Source organism: Tursiops truncatus, chromosome 10 (genome assembly GCF_011762595.2).
Source record: "Tursiops truncatus isolate mTurTru1 chromosome 10, mTurTru1.mat.Y, whole genome shotgun sequence".
Lineage (NCBI taxonomy): Eukaryota > Metazoa > Chordata > Mammalia > Artiodactyla > Delphinidae > Tursiops > Tursiops truncatus.
Window position 1 is genome coordinate 21,786,214 of NC_047043.1, and position 22,347 is coordinate 21,808,560.

The following is a 22,347-nucleotide window of genomic DNA, read 5'->3' on the forward strand; positions in this document are numbered from 1 at the left end:
ACAGAGGACAAAAGAGAAGAAGGGAAAGCAAGCCTTTCATTCCAGCATTTTCCATCTCCTACAAAGTATATACAACTGAAACCTCTTTCAGCTTCAGCATTGCCTATATCCCTCAGTCAATGTAGTGAGGGACTTTGCTGAAGCTGATGATAGTTTTCAAGTACTGGAAGAATATTTCCTCATTTTTGTGACTGCTTCTGACTTCTAGAGTTACAGTATTTATAGGGCAACATAATTCCCTGTCAATAGAAACTCTGGCCCAGCTGTGGTAAAAAAATTTTGGTGAATTTAAGTCTCCCTTAGGCTATCTAGTCTGCTAATTTGTCATTCTTTCGCTTTTCTTTTCTGCTCTACTGCCTCTGATCCTCTGAATATAAGACTCTTAAAACTTTCCTGGTCATAGAGAATGTTTCCCATTGTCTCTTTTTATAGGTTTTTGTTTGTTGTTTGTTTGTTTTGGCGGTACGCAGGCCTCTCACTGTTGTGGCCTCTCCCGTTGCAGAGCACAGGTTCCAGACGCGCAGGCTCAGCAGCCATGGCTCACAGGCTTAGCGGCCATGGCTCATGGGCCCAGCCGCTCCACGGCATGTGGGATCTTCCTGGACCGGGGCACAAACCCGTGTCCCCTGCATCGGCAGGCGGACTCTCAACCACTGCGCCACCAGGGAAGCCTTCTTTTTATAGTTTTTACCTCTCACTTCCATGGTGAATAGAAGTGGCGTTTCTCTTACAGGCCTGTGATATTTAACTATCTCCAGGTTCCAGCCTATCCATATAAATACAATGTTTTCTTAAAAGAAATGGCAAATACGGGAGCATCAAAAGTTATTAAATGTTGTGTCAGTCCTTAAAACCCAACTTAAGTGTGAATTGCCACAAGTCCAACACTTTTTTGAGATGTAATTGACATAACATTATATTAGCTTCAGATCTACAACAAAACAATTCAATATTTGTACATACTGTGAATCGCCACAATAAGTCTAGTTAATACCCATCAACATATACAGTTAAATTTTTTTTCTTTTGATGAGAACACTTTAAGATCTACTCTCTTAGCAACTTTCAAATATACAGTACAGTATTAACTATAGTCACCATGCTGTACATTACATCCCCATGACATTTATTTTATAACTTGAGGATTGTACCTTTTGACACCCTTCACCCATTTCACCCCTACCCTCTCTCCCAACTCTGGCAACCACCAATCTATTCTCTGTATCTGTGAGTTTGGTTTGTTCTTGTTGTTTTAAATTCCACATATGAGATCGTGTGGTATTTGTCTTTCTCTGTCTGACTTATTTCACTCAGCATAATGTCCTCAAGTTGTTGCAAATGGCAAGATTTTCTCTTTTATGGCTGAACTGTATACACACACACAACATTTTCTTTATCCATTCATCTATTGATGGACACTTAGGTTGCTTTCATGTATTGGCTATTGTAAATAATGCTGCAGTGAACAGGGGCGGGAGGAGCATTGCGGGCTGGGGCAGATATCTTTTTGAGTTTATGTTTTTGTTCCCTTTGGATAAATACCAAGGAATGGAATTGCCGGATCATGTTCTATTTTTTGAGGAATCTCAATACTGTTTTCCATAATGGCTGCACCTATTTACATTCCCATCAACAGTGTACAAGCATTCCCTTTTCGCCACATCCTTACCAACACTTATTTCTTGTCTTTTTTTTTTTTTTTTTTGTGGTACGCGGGCCTCTCACTGTTGTGGCCTCTCCCGTTGCGGAACACAGGCTCCGGACGCACAGGCTCAGCGGCCATGGCTCACGGGCCCAGCCGCTCCGCGGCATGTGGGATCCTCCCGGACCGGGGCACGAACCCGTGTCCCCTGCATCGGCAGGCGGACTCTCAACCACTGCGCCACCAGGGAAGCCCTTGTCTTTTTGATAATTGCCATTCTAACAGGTGTGAGGTAATATCTCCTTGTGGTTTTAATTTGCTTTTTCCTGATGATTGGTGACATAGAGCTCCTTTTCGTGTACCATGAAAAGGTACATGAAAGGTCATGTACCATGACCATCCGTATATCTTCTTTGGGAAAATGTCTATGCAGATCCTCTGCCCATTTTTTAATGTTTTCTTTTTTTTCCTTTTGAGTTGTATAAGTTGTTTATACATCTTGGATATTAACCCCCTACCAGATAAGTGATTTTGCAGATATTTTCTCCCATTTCGTAGGTAGGTTGCCTTTTCATTTTGTTGATGGTTTCCTTTGCTGTGCAGAAGCTTTTTAATTTCATGTAGCCTCACTTTTTTTTTCTTTTACATTTGTTTCCTCTGCTTTTGGTGTCAAATCCAAAAAATCATCACCAAAACCAGGATCAAGGAGACTACCCCCTATGTTTTTTCTAGGAGTCTTACGGTTTCAGGTCTTATATTCAGTCTTTAATCCATTTTTACTTAATTGTTGTGTATGGTGTAAGATAGTGGCCCAGTTTCATTCTTTTGCATGTGGTGGTCCAGTTTCCTTAACACTATTTGTTGAAGGGACTGTCTTTCCCCATTGTATATTCTAAGATCCTTTGTTGTAAATTAATTGATCATATATGCATGGGTTTATTTTTGGACTCTGTTCTGTCCCATTGATCTGTGTATCTGATGTATGCCAATACCATACTGTTTTGATTATTATAGTTTTGTAATATAGTTTGAAATCAGGAAGTGTGTTGCTTCCAGCTTCTTTCTCAACGTTGCTTTCGCTATTTGGCATCTTTTGTGGTTCCATATGAATTTTAGGATTGTTTGTTCTATTTCTGTGAAAAATACCATTGGAATTTTGATAGGGATTGCACTGAATCTTTAGATAGCTCTGGATTGTGTGGTACAGTGTCAAAGTTTAAAGTAACTTCTTATAAGCGGTTTTTTTTTTTTTTTTTTTTTTGGCGTATGTGGACCTCTCACTGTTGTGGCCTCTCCTGTTGTGGAGCACAGGCTCCGGATATGCAGGCCCAGTGGTCATGGCTCACGGGCCTAGCCACTCTGTGGCATGTGGGATATTCCCAGACCGGGGCACAAACCTGTGTCCCCTGCATCGGCAGGCGGACTCTCAACCACTGTGCCACCAGGGAAGCCCAGGGATTCTTATCTCAGTGAAAATATTGGTTCCCAGCCTTCAGCACTGGGTTATTAACCAAAACAAGTCCTTTATAAGGCACAGCCTTACCCACAGACAGTAAAATCTTGTAAGGCATTCTGAAGACCCTCAATAAAGACAACTAGCCACTTCCAGAAAATGGAAAGAGGTTTTTTTGAGATTCTATTCTTTAGGAACATGAGAGCTTTGTATTCTCTTAAAAGTGATGTTAAAGGTAGAATTTCAGGAAAGTTTGTAATTTCTTTTAAAAATGAGAAATATCCATTTTAAAAATAAGTGTAGGGAAGAAAGCAACTGAATAGTATTGATTCATCAGAGACTGTGGGAAAGTAAGCCTACCATATGACCCAGCAATTCCACTCCTGCTTATATACCTGAAAAAAATTAAAACACTAAATCGAAAGGATACCACGCACCCCAGTGTTCATAGCTGCATTATTTACAATTGCCAAGATATGGAAGCAACCTAAGTATCCATCAACAAATGAATGGATAAAGATGTTGTATATATATACAATGGAATATTATTCATCCATAAAAAACAATGAAATAATGCCACTTGCAGCAATATGGATGGACTTGGAAGGGTATTATGCTAAGTGAAATAAATCAGAGAAAGACACTGTATATCACTTATATGTGGAATCTAAAAAATAAACTAGTGAATATAACAAAAGGAACACAGATACAGAGAACAAACTAGTGGTTACCAGTGGAGAGAGTGAAGGGAGGAGGGGTAATGTAGGGGTAGGATTAAGAGGTACAAACTATCATGTAAAAAAGAAGTTACAATGATATATTGTACAACACAGGGAATATAGACAATATTTTATAATAACTATAAATGAAGTATAACCTTTAAAATTTTTGAATCACGATATTGTACACCTGTAACTTACATAATATTGTACATCAACTATACTTAAATTAAAAAAACAAGTGAGCACTGATTCATCAGAGACTCTGGCAAAGCAATTCCTTCAACTACAGAGAAACTTGGCAGAAAGATAGGGGTCTTAATCTCAAGGTCCAAGCAATACCCAGGGAGTGCTCCTGCACTGGACAAATTTCCACGAAGCTCTACCGGCATCCAGCTCATTAGCATTCCCGGGTAAGAGGAAAAGTCAGCCACGCTCCCCACCAGATTTTCCCTATATCTGGTCTCCTGGAAACAGAGAAGGAGGGCAATTTGAAAGAAAGGTCTGTGGTCTTGGGAACCTCCGAAAGCTAGTTGGGTGGATGAAAATGATGGCCCTGCTAGGATCCAGATGTTAACACGGGAAATTGTTGGATCCTTTTCCTGGTCATTATCCAGCCTATTGTCCCCTCTCTCCCGGCTTTGACTATTTCGAAATTCCAAGATACTCTATTAACACTATACCTACAGAAAGAACTGGAGGGATACAGCCCAAGGGAGGGATCGTCCTGCTTTCCTGGGATTTCACAACCTAGACTGATTTCAGAAACTCAGGTGCATATCCCAGCGGGAGTGAGAAAGGCTGCAATCACGTCACCGCCTCCGAAATTCCCTGCAATTCACGTTATCCTCCTTGACTTTTCTTCTCCGTGCGCCTGGGGACACATACTTCTCGGAGAGGGTGGTCAGTACCTGGTCCCTAGTTCCCTTCAGGATGCAAAGAGGCGCAGTTTTGAAATATTAGCTAGGATTGTCCTTCAGATGGGAAAGGTTCGGCTCTGGGCAACTGATTTGAATAGAAGTGGGGATTGTGACCAGGGCAAGAAGAGCCAAGCGGAGCGCGTTATAGAGCTAGTTACAATCACAGCTTTCTCCGTCTAGAGAACCGAAGCCCAGAGCAATATCCTTCAAAAATCTCCAGAAAAATCGAGGGAAGCCTTCACCTCCGCACTGAGCAGATTTTGTCTCCCGGCTTTTGGTTTGTTATTTGGCAAATTAAGTCCTAAGAATGGCTTCTGGTTTTCCCAGCGTTCTGTTTCTCTTTAAGACTTTTGACACCACTGGTTTCCCCTTCTCCCTTCCCTCTCAAGCCTAAAACAAACCACTCAATCAAACACGATCGCGTCTCCATTGAATTTTAGGGGAAAATAATTTGCCATTTTCGCGTTTGAAATACTGCGTGGTAGTTAACAGCATGGGCTATGGAGACGGACTGCCCCGTTTAAACCGCATCCCGGCAACTCTGCGTGAGGCCCTTGGCAGGCACCCACCTTACCAGGACGGTGCTGAGATTGCCTTAAATTTTTAAAAATTTATTATATTGAAGTATAGTTGATTTACAATGTTGTGTTAATTTCTGGTATACAGCAAAGTGATACAGCTACACACACACACATATACACAATTTTTTCCATTATGGTTTATCACAGGGTATTGAATATAGTTCCTTATGCTATACAGTAGGACCTTGTTGTTTACCCATTCTATATATAATACTTTGCATCTCCTATGGGATTCCCTTAATTAATGCATGTAAAGCACTTAGGAGTGTGCTAGGCAAAGTAGGCTCTGTGTAGGTGTTTGCCATTATTATTATTATTATTATTACCCAGCTATGAAAGACTTTAGAAGACAGAAACCAGGAATTTTGTAAACCTCCAGAGATGTCCCCACCTCCCCCAACAAGGAGCATGTCCGGTTTAGCAGCATCGCCACCAGCTTGTGCTCCACAACCGTCTGCGCTTTCCAGGGAATAAAGTAAAAGCTAAAGCTTAGAGCGCGGGGGCGTTGCTGGCGAGGGGTCTTCACCGTCGGGTGGAAAGGTTTGCCGCCTGCGGGCGGGTGAGCACTTCTCATGCAGCTGTCAACCCGTGGACGGCGACGCTCTTCAATTTTGCAGTTTTACCTGCATGCCTTTAGGTTCTCGATAAGGAGTTTCCAACAAATAGGGTATTAACCCCTCCCTCACCTTTTCTTGTCAGCAGTTATATATGTCTTTGCTTATTTACTCGTACTCTCCCTGACCACTGCATTAATTCTTCCTTGCAGGGACCATGACATCGGGCATATTTATGCAATAAAGTGAAGTTAAACATATTATAACTTTTAGTATGAACATTTAAATACACAAAATAAAATGATATGATGTAGCCTAATGTATTCATCACCCAACTGGAAGAATTAGCAATATTTTTGCCAATCTCTCTCCATATATATATATATATATATATATATATATATATATGTATATGTATATGTATATGTATATATATAATTTATTTATTCATTCATTTATTTATTTATATTTCCCGACCTTTTTCTCCTGTATTTTAAAGAAAATCCAGGCATCATATAATTTTATCCATAAGGACTTCAATATGTAAGAGAGATAGAATTTCTAAATATATGCCCTTCTTATTTAATGGGGATGGCTAGCAGGGGGGAAATGGCTTCTTTAGATTCCTTTGTTTTTTCCTATTTTATTTTGATCAGTGTGTTAATTTTCTTAGAATGATCTTAAAGGCTTAAGAGAACAATTCCGTTGCACAAAGTTGTTGGGGTGAGTTTTGCTTTACATGGTCAGCAAAATAATTTTCCTTCTAAGGATCAGTGTTAAATATTGATTTTATCTTTATTAATTTGCACTTAATCAGCAACATTTTTTAAGAACCGAGCCACCTAAATATTCATGTTTTTGGCAGTGTGGGGTATCTTCCCTTACTTCTCAGCTCTACTTGAATGCCTTGCAATTGTCTCCTAAAAGTCTCCTTTACTTAGGTTTTATATTTCTCCTTATTTTTAACCTAAGACATTGTTTTAGTCAAAACACACTCTCTTTATAGAAGTTTGCACTTAGGATCTTCAGTTTTCAAGACTGACCTTAAGTCTTTTTTCACTTTTGCTAAGAAGACATCAACTAAACAATTATTTTTATTCCAATTAATGTGGATTCAAACAAATTGGCTGTCAAAGCTTTTGCAAGATTGGAGGTTTTCTTAAAAGTTTTTTATCTTCTTTTTTTTTTAGTGTTTTTTTCTTTTGGAGGAAATTTTTGTTTGTTTGTTTGGAGGCTTCCCTTTTCTTTTGAATAAATTAATCTGTACAATTTAACCTTGCAATATTTAAATGAATGGACAGGGTTTCCCTGGTGGTCCAGTGATTAAGACTTCACCTTCCAATGTAGGGGTTGCAGGTTTGATCGCTGGGAGCAAAGATCCCAAAGGCCTCGTGGCCAAAAAACCAAAACATAAAACAGAAGCAATATTGTAACAAAGATTCAATAAAGACTTAATAAAAACTGTCCACATAAAAAAATCTTTAAATAAATGGATAAATGAAAGAATAGAATCATTTAAAAATGGGAAATAAACCAAGGAATCACCAAATAATTTCCTGTGAATTAGTTTTATAGCAAGAAAGAAAAAATTCCAGAATCTTTACCATTTGTAGTTAAAATCTTGAAAGAGGAAAGAAGTTACTCATTATGGATATAAATCTGATTTTTTTTACAGTCCTTTAAAAATCAAAATTCATCAGCTGACTCTAATATGAAGGAAAAAATATTCTACTTCAGACATCTGGCTTGATGAGGTTATGTCCAGTCTCAGCATAGAAAAGCTAAATTGTCATTCCCACAATACCTGTTACTCCCCCAATCCTCCCAGTTTCAATATACACTTTCTCCATTTGCTCCATCACTCCAGTCAGAAGCATGAGAATCATCCTTTGTCCTTCCCTGTTACCAGATGTTTGGGTTTGCTTGGGACTGAGGGGGCTCACAGAGAGGCAGGTCTTTCAGTGCTGAAACAAAAAAGTTCCAGAATCCAGCAGTAGTTAGTCACCCTACCTGTCCCTCACAGTGTGTATCCAAATCATGATCAGGTCCCGATGATTTTATCTCCAAAATATATCTTGGATTCATCTACCTCTCTCCATTCCTGTAGTCATTCTTTTAGCCCACCATCATCTTTCAAGCCACAAACCATCTTTCATGCTGACTGCTGCCATGGCTGCCCAATGGATCTGCTCAAATCTATTCAACCTGTTCTCTCCAGAGCATCCAGAATGATCTTTCAAAAATATTAAACAGATCACATTCTTCCTCTACTTTTAAGCTCCAATATGTTCCCATTGCAATTTGGATAAAAATTTCAAATCCTGAACATGGCATTCAAGGCCTGTATTGATTTGGCCAACCTCTCCAGTGCCATTTCCCCACTGTCTCCTTTGCTTGCTTCTGTGCAGGTCACACTGACCTTCTCTCAATTTTCCTAATTTTCCCAGTTCTTCCTGTTTTGGGAACTTCACACATGTTTTTCACTCTGCCTGGAATACCCTTTGCTTCACTTTCTGCCTCCTTGTCTCCTACACTTCTCTTGAATTTTATCCTGTCACCTATTTATCTAAAGGATATCTATTTAAGAGACACATTTCCTAATTTCCCAGTTAATGTTAATTCTCCCCCCATGGTTTTTCTCATGACACTCTATGTTTTCATATCCCTTAACAAAATTTGTGATCATATAACTTTTTGTGTTCTTTTTTGTCTAAATATCTGTCTTCCCCTCTAGACAGTGCACACTGTGCATGACACAGTGCCTGGAATAGAAGAGACATTTGTTAAATAATTGTTGAGAGAATGGGTACATAGATGGTGGATGGTGTGATTTTATCATGCTTAAAGTACAAATTTGTGGACTTCTCTGGTGGCGCAGTGGTTAAGAATCCACCTGCCAATGCAGGGGACATGGGTTCAAGCCCTGGTCTGGGAAGATCCCACATTCCGTGGAGCAACTAAACCCGTGTGCTGCAACTAATGAGCCTGTGCTCTAGAGCCCGTGAGCCACAACTACTGATCCTGCGTGCCACAACTACTGAAGCCTGCATGCCTGGAGCCTGTGCTCCACAACAAGAGAAGCCACCACAGTGAGAAACCCATGCACTGCAACAAAGAGTAGCCCCCACTCGCTGCAACTAGAGAAAGCCCACATGCAGCAATGGAGACCCAAAGCAGCAAAAAATAAATAAATTTTTTTAAAAAAGTACAAATTTGTTTCCTGGCAGACTTGCTGCTACTATAGATTATTAAAAACGATCTAAACAGAGAGGTTCCAAGCTTCAACAGTAAGTCCCCAGATCACTCAGTGATTTGGCCCCATCTGTACATGTAGGGAAGGAGAGAAAAAAATAGAATAACAGGCACAGAGGACAATGAGATCTGAAGGTCCTCAGAGCTGAAGGATCAGGAGGATAAGCAGGTTATGAGGGAAAGGGGCTAATGCAGGGCACCAAATGGGAATTCTGTTCAGACTCTGCTTCAGAGAGGTTTGTAGTCAAATATCTTTTTCTGGAAATTATATACTCTACCTGTGGAAATGGAAAGTGAAACCAAATCCCTCTGAGAAAAGGTGGGGACATAAAGCTCCAATCCTCTGTAGTTTGGTGAGAAGTAAGACGTGAGATTATGAAGCTTTGGTAGGAGGAAAGCCCAGGAAGGAGCTTGAGGTACAAAAACAGCTATTACAATCACTACGCTATAGAACACAATGAAAAGGATGCTTTCATTGTGCTGTGCTGAAGTAGTCTGTGGAATCAGACCTCTTACAAGTAGTGTAACCTTGACCTGTAAAGATATTATGATGACACTCTACCTTATCATATGTAAAAATTGTTGTTGTTAAATCTAGTGGTCATTTCTTTCTTTTTTTTTTAAATTTATGTATTTTTGGTTGCGTTGTGTCTTCGTTGCTGTGCGCGAGCTTTCTCTAGTTGTGGCGAGCGGGGGCTACTCTTCGTTTCAGTGCGCGGGCTTCTCATTGTGGTGTCTTCTCTTGTTAGGGAGCACGGGTTCTAGGCACGTGGGCTTCAGTAGTTGTGGCACGTGGGCTCCAGTTGTGGCTCACAGGCTCAGAGCTCAGCCTCAGTTGTTGTGGCACACGGGCTTAGTTGCTCCGCGGCACGTGGGATCTTCCCGGACCAGGGCTCAAACCCATGTCCCCTGCACTGGCAGGCGGATTCTTAACCACTGCACCACCAGGGAAGTCCTTAGTGGTCATTTCTTAATTAATATCTCCATTTATGAGTAGGATTTGGCTCTGTTCACCACTCTTCCGTCTTTAAAAAAAAAACTTGTTTAAATTTTTCTTTACTTAAAAAAGTAAATTACTAAATAACATGTACTCGTGGTAAAGAAAAAAATCTTGAAAAATGTTTTAACATAGAAAAGTTTAAAGTTTCTGATACTAGCTGTTTACAATTTGTATACATCCTTCAAGATATTTTAATTTTATATCAATCAGAGCCTTCCAGAATTTGCAAAAGGTTCATGTCATCTTCATTACCAGTATATAAAAAATAAAGAAACGCCAAATAAGGTTTGAAGATATTGAGATATGTTTAAGACCCTTCAGTTAACTCAAAAAAGAAACAAACATTTGTTTATATAATATATGTATAGATATACACATACATACATAATACTCCTTTGAAGACAATATGAAAAGTCTAAGTGTGGGGCCTTCATAAAATTGAGGTTAAAGCTAAATGGCCTTCACTGATATTAAATATCTACTCTCTCAGTCTATCATCTAAAACAAACAAAAATACTATACATGCTGTTCTGCAACTTGCCTTTAAAAAAAAAACTTAACAGTGGGAAAATATTTATTTGTAAGTTACTACATGTAGATATGTATTAGTCTTATTAATGAACACATACTGCTCTAACGTTTTGCTTTTCATAAGTTATTTAACTCAATATTACATTTGGTGGACATTGGATAGTTTTTAATAGTTTAACTAAAAAGTAGTGCTTCACTGTATATATATATAATGTGTGTGTATACATAATTTTCACACTAGTGTTGGCATTTCTCCAGCATAATTCTCTGCTAGTAGGTTGACTATTGGGTTTCAGGAAGGGAGGAAGGAAGGAAGGAAGGAAGGAAGGAAGGAAGGAAGGAAGGAAGAAGGAAGGAAGGGAGGGAGGAAGGGAGGGAAAGAAGAAAGGAAGGATATGAACTTCGTAAATTTTAATAGTTCTTATGCAATTGTCCTTTAGTCTGATTGGGCCGATTTACGCTTGCATGGACAGTATTTCAGAAATCTAAAGTGGGAGTAGGGAAGGAGAATGATATATTATTGCTTTAAATGGCACATCCTTACATGAGTTAGGTGGAGCATCCTCAGGCACATTTATTAACCATTTGGTTTCCTTTTGTGAATTGACCATAAGTGTTTGGGGTTTTTTTGTTTGTTTGTTTTGCCGCACCAGGCTTGCGGGATGGGACCCTGGCCATGGCAGTGAAAGCGGCGAGTACTAACCACTGGACCGCCACGGAATTCCGACCATACATGGGTTTGTTTGTTTTTTGTTTTGTTTTGTTTTTCCTCCCTACTGGGCTTTCTTTTCGTGTTGAATACAATTTCATGTAATTAATTATTAGTGTATTATTTATTTTGTTAGTAATAAAAATAACTACCATAATATCAAATGATTTACACAGTAATTACTATTTGCAAGACAATTATTTTTGAATTTTTGAATTTTATTTTATTTTTTTTTATACAGCAGGTTCTTATTAGTCATCCATTTTATACACATCACTGTATACATGTCACTCCCAATCTCCCAGTTCATCACACCCCCAGCCCCGCCCCCGCCGCTTTCCCCCCTTGGTGTCCATACGTTTGTTCTCTACATCTGTGTCTCTATTTCTGCCCTGCAGACCGGTTCATCTGTACCATTTTTCTAGGTTCCACATATATGCGTTAATATACAATATTTGTTTTTCTGTTTCTGACTTACTTCACTCTGTATGACAGTCTCTAGATCCATCCACGTGCAAGACAATTTTCTAAGCATTTCACAGATGTTAACTAATTTAATACTCATCGTAACCTTATGTATTTTTAAAAAGTAGGATTATTAACCCAAAAGTTTTAATTAATTGAAAATATCCTTTCTAGGAGCCTTAATTCTAAGGCTTAGATTTGGTATTAAATCTGTGAAAAATAGTTATCATTTGCTTACACGGACACTGGTGTATTAAGACCAAAACAAATACCTTCCATGTCCTCTTGCTGTAGCGAGAGTGGTCTAAGTCAAACTTCACCGAAGCTCTTAGTTAACAGCAGAAATCCAGCCCCGCCCGAGGCTTTCCCTAGGAACAGTTCTGAAGTCACTGGTGCGAAATGAGCTTGCCTTTGAGTCTCTGAAAAGTAAGTGTGAGCGGTAGCGGATGACTCAAAGTGTAACAATACTCAAAGGAACAAGTATTGTTTCATTCAGTATTGCGGATGAAGTACCTCTAAAGGTTTCGTGCTGATCGAAGATATTTTGAAATTCGGTGAACTGGGGTGAGAGAGAAGAGTCCCTCCCAACAAAGCTGAGAATAGAACTAAGAGATTTCGTAGAGAGGAAAAAGGCAACAACATTTTTGTAGAAAAGAACAATTCAACCTCCAAAATTCTGCACTAAATATTTAAAAGTACACAAACTCTCACGAGTGGGAGAGGTTTTTTGCTTTTGTTTTTGTTTTTTTGCCGCGCCGTGCGGCTTGTGGGATCTTATTTCCCCCACGAGGGATCGAACCTCGGCCCCCGGGATTCTTAATGGTCACTTTATCACAGAGGTTGTCAGAGCTGCAGGGGACGTTAGGGGTTACTCCATCCGGCCTCCCTAGTGGGGCTTAGGAAAGAGCCACAACCAGGAACTGCACCCTGCCTCCTGCATCAGGGATTACCCACCTCACCGGCCCTTCCCAGCGTTAATAGTAGTCAAGCTAAGCCGCTCTTGCGCTATGATACAAGTATCTTCCCATTGGGGCTCTTTCTCTTGTCTACTTTTTTCCAAAACATGTTCTCATGCGATTTTTCATAGACTGATCAATACCAAGTCCTAAAGTGGATAACAAAAGACAAATGAGGGCGTCTCCAGGCTGGCGGGCATATCACAAAAGCAAATGGAAAGGAATCGCAGAGCCGGGATTCTTGTACCACTCAGAAAACGGGAATCCCGGGATTTCTGATCAGGTGGTGGGGAAATCAGTCCCTCGAATGCGGAATGCAGCGGCGGAGGGACCCTGTGAACGTCCGGGTGTGTGTCTCCCCGGCACGCAGAGCTGAGTCGGCCAGCCAGGGTTGGCTTGCGTCCAACAACGTGTGTCAGGCCTAGTTCCACCTGTTATCAGGTATTTGCCAAGTAAATTCACCACTCCAAGTGTTGTGCATCAGTTTTGTGGTGGTTGTGAAATTTACTTTGACACCTGACTCACACTATGGTTGTGACGATTAATCCAGGAAAAGAGCGATCAGATGCATTGCTATAAAACGCCTGGAAGTACTGCAGGAAGAAGCTGAATAAAAGAGAGTCACATGTGACGAGGTGGCCGAGTGGTTAAGGCGATGGACTGCTAATCCATTGTGCTCTGCACGCGTGGGTTCGAATCCCATCCTCGTCGGTTTGCTGTGCATAAGAAGAGTGAATGTTCCTTTTTGGTGAGTTAATTCTTTACTCTTCACTCACTTGAGTAGTTCCTTCTAATCCCCCCTATTCTCCACTTCCTCAGTAGCATTTTCCTGGCTGTGAACTTTGTTAACTGATATGCTTGATTGATGTTTCATTCTCCCACAAAATGTTCATTCCATTACAAGTTTTGCTTAGCAGGGATTCCCCATTGAGGAAATAATTGAAGAATTAATTGAGGACCATAGAAAAACCTAATAAATTTAGAGGAGCTGATAAAATTGTCTGTAGAGTAATGTACACAAAATTATGGGTTATTTAAGGCATTATCGGGCTGATTTTATCTCTATGCAATTTTTGTCTATTATCTTTTAACTTTAAAAGCAACCATTACTGTCTAGGTATCCCAGTCTTTGACAAGGAAGAGTATGTATCTCTTAGAGATATGACAAAACTAAAAAGTACACGCTATACAACATTCTCAGTTAGGGCTAAATATTTCTTCCTGAGAAAAGGTAATAAAAATATAGGACTCCCCTGGTGGTCCAGCGGTTAAGACTGCATTTCCCCTGCAGGGGGCAGGGGTTTGATCCCCGGTCGGGGAAGTAAGATCCTGCCCACATGCCGTGCGCGATGCACACCCCCGTCCCCCCAAAAATGTTAGTAACATGTAGTTTCTACATGTGACTTCCATATTAGACCTTGGGAGAAAAAAAAAAGAATAATGTATTTCTTCATTTTTTAATTTATTTATTGCCATTCTGGAGTAAGTACTACATTCACATGATTCAAAAACTATAAAAATCTAGACACCAAACTTTTGTCACCAATACTGGCCTTCATGTGTCATTCCAGAAAAAAAGAATGCACGTATAATATTAAGTTCTCCAAGATATATTATTTTTTAATTGAAGTATAGTTGATTTACAATATTGTGTTAATTTCTGCTGTACAGCAAAGTGATTCAGATACACACACACACACACACACACACACACACACACACACATTCTTTTTATATATATGTTCTTTTCCATCGTGATTTATCACAGGATTTGAATATAGCTCCCTGTGCTATACAGTAGGACCTTGTTGTCATCCATTCTATATATAATAGTTTGCATCTGTTAACCCCAAACTCCCAATCTTTCCCTCCTGAACCACCCCTCCCCTTGGCAACCACAAGTCTGTGCTCTGTGTCCGTGAGCCCATTTCTCTTTCATAGATAAGTTCATTTGTGTCATATTTTAGATTCCACATATAAGTGATATCATATGGTATTTGTCTTTATCTTTCTGACTTACTTCACTTAGTATGATAATCTCTAGTTCCATCCATGTTGCTGCAAATGGCATTATTTCATTCTTTTTTAATGGCTGAGCAATATTCATTGTGTATATGTACCACATCTTCTTTATCTATTCATCTGTCGTTGGACATTTAGGTTGTTTCCATGTCTTGGCTATTGTGAGTACTGCTACTTTGAACACAGGGGTACATGAAACCAAGATATATTGTTAAATGAAAAAGAGCATAGTGCAAGACAATGTGTATAATACTACTTATAAAAAAAAGGTAAATATATCTATATCTGAATATATACAACATTTTGCATATGTGTGTCTATAGCTATAATATAAATGTCTAGAAGGAGATAAGCTGTGTTCTAGGGTGTATTCATTTGTAAGATGTTGCCACATTTCCTCCATAGGAATTGTACTGATTTGCACCCCCAACCGAATAAGTAGAAAGGAGACCAGACCACACCTGCTTCTGCAGCCCTGTAAGAGGGATTATTTCAACTAGCATTGTCACAGATCATCTAAATGGAAGCACAAGCACCCACAGTGGAAGGAAATAGGAATCCTGATTTCTCATAAGCTTGGTGACTTTGGTTTATTACAGACTTTCTGGATAATCAGTGGCAGTTTATAGACTGGACTGATTAAAAATTCAAGATTTAATGGATTTGGGATATTGGTGAGATTGAGCTGCTGTGTGGTTTTAAGGTAGAACTCATTTGATTGTTTTATTAGAATGAAAATTTTATATGTCTAAATCAGAGATCTGAAATTAGATCACTGGATTTGAAGCATTAGATCATATGCAACTGATGAGATTACTCTAGTTCAGTCGTTCTCTAAAGTGCAGTTCCTCCCAAGCAACAGCATTATCACCTGCAAACTTGTTAGAAGTACAAACTCCAGGGCTGGGACCCAACAGTTTGTGCTTGAACAAGCTCTTAGGATAATCCTGATTTATGCTAAAGTTTGAAACTCTAGTTTTGTTTTGTTTTATTTCAAAACATGGTTAACCTAGTTTCTGTCCATCTTGGTAATATCTTTTCTCCCCAGGATGCACATTTCTCCCATCATTCCAACATCAACATGAGTGTCTATCTTGATTTTTCCCTGCTCTGCCAGGATTAATCGTTCTAACCCCTACTCTGCCTACAGAGCTAGGACCCACAGAGCAAGCTAATGTGGTGTAAAGACACCAGCCAAAGATCACCAGAACCAAACCTGACAAAATCAGTGTAATGAATTAATGCAGCAACAGGATACTCCAAGGTAACCGGGAAATACCTCTCAACAAGATAAATGAGAGAAACCTCTTTTATTAATAATTGAGTTTAGACGACTCTGAAGAGGCCCTAAGGGGAGCGGGTCTGGGTTGGTGGCTATTTCTGAGGCGGGATTAGAACAAGCGCGGATTAGCTAGGGATTGTGTATGGTCATGAAGAGAGGGCTGTTATCCCAGTAATAGGTGGACATAGCCGACCGGGTCTGGGGCGTCATAAGAAGGCAGTTATCACTCAAAGTGGGGGCCGTAGTGGCATTTTACAGCTGCTGCATGATCTTGGGGAAAACATTGTTTCCTGTTTACTTTGCAGCTGGCATTACCTGTATCTGTCCTCCCAGCCCAATAACAGCAGCTTCACTTTTTTCTTTTTCAATTGAAGTAGGTTTTCTTCCTTTTAATCTAGACAAGGTTCCTGAGCCTCGGCTTCAAGGAACTACTCCCCGGTTGCTTCGACTTTGGTTGTTCAAGAGACTTTTGAGAGGAAGGAGGCCGAGGTTTCCTCCTTTTCACCCCAATCCAAGGGGCCTAAGAGACGAGGCACGGGAGAACGGCCCGCAGAGGGAACTTACGCTCTCGCATTCTCTGCCTGCTGCTGGGTTTTGAGGCCTTTCCGGGCTAGGGTTGGGGTCGTGGTGGGTGGTGAGGAAGGTAGAACAGAAGGCCGACTCGCGTGAATTATCCCGGCGAATTGCGAGGTCTCCTCCCGCGGACGCCCAGTAGCGAAGAAAGCTGGAGGTCGGCGGTAGGGTTGCCGGGTAAAACAGAACTCCCAGTTAATTTGAATTTCAGATAAAGAACGAACAATTTTTACATACAAATGTGGCAAACCTAATTGGTGGCTGCGCGTCCGTGAGCGGCCTTCAGGGCAGGGCGGGCGGCAGGGAGGGTTCCCTTCCTCGACGATTCAGAGGTCAGAGGGCGTCTCCATCTCAGGAAATGTCACTCTCCCGCCCTTTCCACCGGCTCCCGAGGGTTTGTAAACTTCCAAGAGAAAATGCCCATTTCTGACCTCTCCCGGGCTCAGCCCACTTGGGAATCTCAGAAAGAGGCATTAAATGATGGCTTGAGAACTCCTTCGCTTTGAAATACAACTCTCACTCCTTGAAGCTGAATGAATATATCATTACGTCGGAAAGGAGTGTTACTCAAAAAAAGGGGAGAAATGAGCTCCTTCAAGTCACTTAACCCGAGAGGCAAATGCAAAACTAGACCCAAAGGTCGCATCGAGATATGAACTCCGATCATCAGATTCAAAGCCCATAATGCTAACCGTTACACAGCAGGACAGTTACCTGGCGGTGTTTACGGTGATGTTTAAGTGAAATGAACTAGCGGCTTCGGCTGCGGTGGAACGGGCGGCTCCTGAGCTCCCACTGCCCCGGCGGAATCCCCCGGCCTCCGCCTTCCGCTCTCTCAGTCCGCTTTTTTGCTCCAAGTCCAATTCTTTCGTTTCTTCGTTCTCTTGCATCTCCAGTTCCCGCGAGTCTTCAAATAACCTGGCTGGAAGAGCGAGCCTGTCGAAATGGTGTGTTATGCGGCGATGCGGTGCCCCCTCCCGCTCCAGTTTCAATCCTGAGGTTCGCTGTTCTCTTTGGGGTGAGCTCCTGAAACGCTGTCGGTCGCCGGGCACAGCCCGTGGTGGCCGGAATGTTCGTAACCGCAAATGCAGGTAAAACTAAAAGATACTACCCTAATCAACGCTATGCAGAATAGTTTTAAGAACCTGGTTGCAATGTATATGTATTTCTAGAAAATATAATATACCGAAACAACTTTAGAAGAAATAGAAAATCCGTGCAGACCAGTTACAATTGAAGACATAAAGTTGTCAACACACTACCCCCGAAAAAATATCAGACATAAGTTTCACAGGTGAATTTTAATAAACTAGTTACAGAACAGATCATTCCAATGCATTTAAAACTGTTCCAGAGTATAGATAAAGAAGAGAATCTTCGGTCTTGGAAGGCGGGGTGGGGGAGGGGGGCGGAGAACAATCCAAATAATGATCTTGAAACCAAAACTGATTACCAAAAAGAAAACCACATATTCTTATTCTTATTTATGCTTAATCCTAAATAAAATAGGAGCAGAATCCAGCAGCACGTTAGAGTAAATCATTTACTATGGCAAAGTGGAGATGAGATGAACATTGTTTAAAATTTTCAGAGCTTTAAACACAATTCACCATATTAGCATATCTAAGGAGAAACAGCATACATGCATTTAATACACGTGGGGATGGCATTTTATTATGTTAACATCCATTTTGATATATTAAAATTTTAAAATAAAAAGAATAGATAGTTCCTTACTTAACGTGATAAACATATCTAACTAACATCAACATCATCCTGCTTTTCAGAGGAAACATTTTATGCCTTCTCTTTGAAGCTAGCTAGCAACATGTTAGAAAAATGTCCATTCTCACTAGTATTATTTTATATTGTTCTGGAGGAACTAGACAATGCATTTAACAAGAGAAACAAATGAATTTGAAAGAAAGAGTTAAAATTATATGAAGGTATCCAAGGATTTGATAATAAAATTAAATATATTTATAAAAATAAACAAGAGAAATCAATTGCCTTCACACACACACAGAACGTGAAAAACCCCCATTTACAATAGCAACAAAAGAGATAAAACGTTGAGAAATAAATTTTCTTCAGTTTTGTTTATTCATTTGTTTTTTTTAAGATTCCACATATAAGTGATAATATTATAAATATAATATAATATTCCATTGTGTATATATACCACATCTTCTTTATCCATTCATCTGTTGATTGACACTTAGATTGCTTTCACATCGTGGCTATTATAAATAATGCTGCTATGAACAGTGGTGTGCATGTATATTTTTGAATTAGTGTTTTCATTTTCTCTGGACACGTACCCAGGAATGGAATTCCTAGATCATATGGCAGTTCTATTTTTATTTTTTTGAGGAACCTCCATACTGTTTTTCATAGTGGCTGCACCAATGCACATTCCCACCAACAGTGTATGAGGGTTCCCCTTTCTCCACATCCTCTCTAACATTTGTTATTTACAGACTTTTTGATGATAGCCATTCTGACAGGTGTGAGGTGATATTTCATTGTGGTTTTTATTTGCACTTCTCTGATGATTAGAGATGTTGAGCATATTTTCATGTGCCTGTTGGCTATCTGTATGTCTTCTTTGGAAAAATGTCTATTCTGGTCTTCTGCTCATTTTTTAATCAGGTTGTTTGTTTGTTTGTTGATATTGAGTTGTATGAGCTGTTTATATATTTTGGGTATTAACCCATTATCAGTCATATCATTTGCAAATGCTTTCTCTCATTCAGTAGGTTCTCTTTTCGTTTTGTTGAGAAATAAATTTAAGAGCAAATTACAAGATCAATAGTAAGAAAACTTTAAATATTGTTGACTGAATCAAGATATGGAGAGGAAGGCATATCAATTTTCTCTACATGTTAGTCTAGGTGTTTAATATAATGCCAATAAAAATTAACATAGAATTTCATTTTCAGATTGGATAAACAGCTTCTAAAGTTTATGTAAAAAGTAAACAAGCATTGGTAGTCAGGAAAATTCAGAAAAGAATAACAAAGAAGACACAGGCCTTTTGGGTTTTAAAATATATTACAAGCTATAATGAATAAAATATTGTAGTATGAACAGGATAGAAAAATCCAAGAGTAGGCACAAATATTTAAGAATTTGATAAAAATGGCATTTTAAGTCAGTGGAGAAAAGATAGATCATTCAGTAAATGGTACTGGGACATCTGGGTAGACTTCTAAAAAAAATTAAGTGTAATCCACACCTCACAGTTTACAACTGAATAGTTTCTAGGTGGTTCAAAAATTTTAAAAGGAAAAAAATAAAACCATAAAATTCCTAGAAGAAACCACATGAGAATTTTCCTTTATAGTCTTGGCACAAGGGAGGCCTTTCTTGAAATCACAGGAAACATAAAGGATTAGTAAATTTACTTAAAAATTTAAAATTTCTGTGTAACTAAAATGAACATAAACTAGAGTGGAAAAATTCCAAATTACCACAACGGGCTAATTTCCCTAATATAAAATGATCATGCAAATCAGTGTAAAGACTGTCACAAAAGGAAAAAGGGAAAGGGTATGAACACAAACTTCACAGAAAGAAAATGTACATGAACATTAATTTATTCAATTTTGTTCATATTTAAAGAAATGCTAATTAATACTATAATAATATACCATTTTTCTTCCTTTGGCAAAGATCAAAAAGTTTGTTGAAGATTGGGGGTGGTATCACTTTCAGATATTATTAGAGAGCTGCAAATTTTCATAACTATTAATACTTTTGAGGGCAATTTAGTAGTCTATATACATAGTGCATATATTCTTTGACTCAGAAATTCTATGTCAGGAATTTACCCTACAGATATACTCATACATGGGTAAGATGATGTATGTATGAAACTATTTAATTTAGTATGGTTTATAAATATAAAATAATTGGAAATAACGTAATTGTTCATCCATAGAGGACTGCCTAAAAAAAAAAAAAAAATCTACATGATGAAATATTATACAACTGTCAAAAATAAAGAGGTAAATCTATGTCTATGGCTATGGGAAAAACTCCAAGATATATTTTAACTTAAATAAGCAAAATGGAGACCTGTATGCATAATATTCTACTATTTGTGTAAAATAATGGAGATAAATTGTAAATAAATATTTGCCTCTATATGTATAAAATATTTCTGAAAACGTACAGAAGAAATCAAAGGTTTTGGCTGTTTCTAGGGGATGAAATTAGATGACGGGGGGTAGGAGTAGGATGGAAATTTTTATTAAATAGTTCTTAAATTTGAAAATGTTTAAATAGACAGGGATGGGAGAGGAGAGGGAGAGAGGGAGACTAGTACATATCCAGGATCCCTTATCCACAGTTCCAAAATCTATAAAATTCTGAAAACTTTTTTCCCCCATGAATTTGGCACTAAAACTCATCTGAGACAAATCTTGAAGTGAACTGAACTCGGATTTTTTTTTTTAATAGTCTTAAAAAATCTGAATTCTGAAACACAGTTACTCCCAAAGGTTTATGTGTAACGAACACCATATACTCACCTACATTTATAAGTATTCATTTTGCCATATTTGCACTCTCTCTCACGTACTCTCTGGCTGAAGTATTTGATAGCAAATTATAGACATCATGATATACCACCCTTGAACACTTCAGTTCCCATCTCTAAAAAATAAGGACATTTTCTGGGACTTCCCTGGTGGTCCAATGGTTAAGACTCTGTGCTCTCAATGCAGGGGGCACAGGTTGAATCCCTGGTTGGGGAAATAAGACCCCACATTCCACACAGTGCAGCCAAAAAAAAAATCTTAAAAATAAGGATATTTTCCTACAGAACTGCAATACCATTGTCAAGCTCAACAGAAGAGAAAAGTCAAAGGGAGATGTTTCAATGTATTCCCTTTTGTACTTTTCGTATTTTGAATCTGTGGCTCTATAACTTATTCAATAGATAACACAATTTTAAATTAGAAACAAATTGGATGAGACCTTTAATACATAAAATTGACCAGAAAGCTTGGGATCTGTCAAGCCATCATTAAAGGACAGGAAAGGATTCACAAGTACCCAATTAATAATAGAGATTGAGAGAAAAATCATTTCACTTTAATGTCCAACTAATTTGGGGCTGGTGTGCGTAGAGCTTTCATCAAGTCAGTACTGACAGAAGCATGGTAGGCACAGAAAGCCAACCCAAATCCAACACAAGTGTCTATTGCTTTGAAGTAAGATTTTGTTCTCTCTGTCATAGAGAGTCCAATGTAATCAACTTGCCATTAGGTGACTGGCTGTTCCCACTGGGATATTACACCATATCTAGGGTTTCGGATTTGTTGTGGTTCAACAGTGGTGCTGTCTTGATTAGCTTTAGTGAAAGAAAGGCTTTTTTTCTTTTTTTGAGTGTATGCACATCCTTTATCATGGTAGTCATGGTCACCATGTTCAAAAGTTCCTTGATCAAACACTGAGCTGAAAAAACAGTTGCTGACATCCATAGGGCAGATCAGCGTACCCACTTGCTTACTGAAACCTCTTACATGGTGGGTTAATGAAGATTTGTATGGGACACAAATAGTTTTACACTTGAATCTCACCACATACCAGCTAGTTCCCTCAATCTCTGTGTTACCAATCCTTCAAAACATTTCCTCCTCCTTCCCCTCCTCCTTCTTCTTTTCTTGAACTTACGACATA

The 22,347-nt window shown here is 39.1% G+C and overlaps 1 non-coding gene across 1 annotated transcript; it reads left to right on the plus strand.

Annotated features, from left to right (window-relative positions):
* The first annotated feature begins 13,411 nt into the window (after positions 1–13,411).
* Positions 13,412–13,493, plus strand: TRNAS-GCU (transfer RNA serine (anticodon GCU)). The gene has a single exon. It is a non-coding gene; the product is annotated as a tRNA-Ser (tRNA).
* The last annotated feature ends 8,854 nt before the right edge of the window (positions 13,494–22,347 follow it).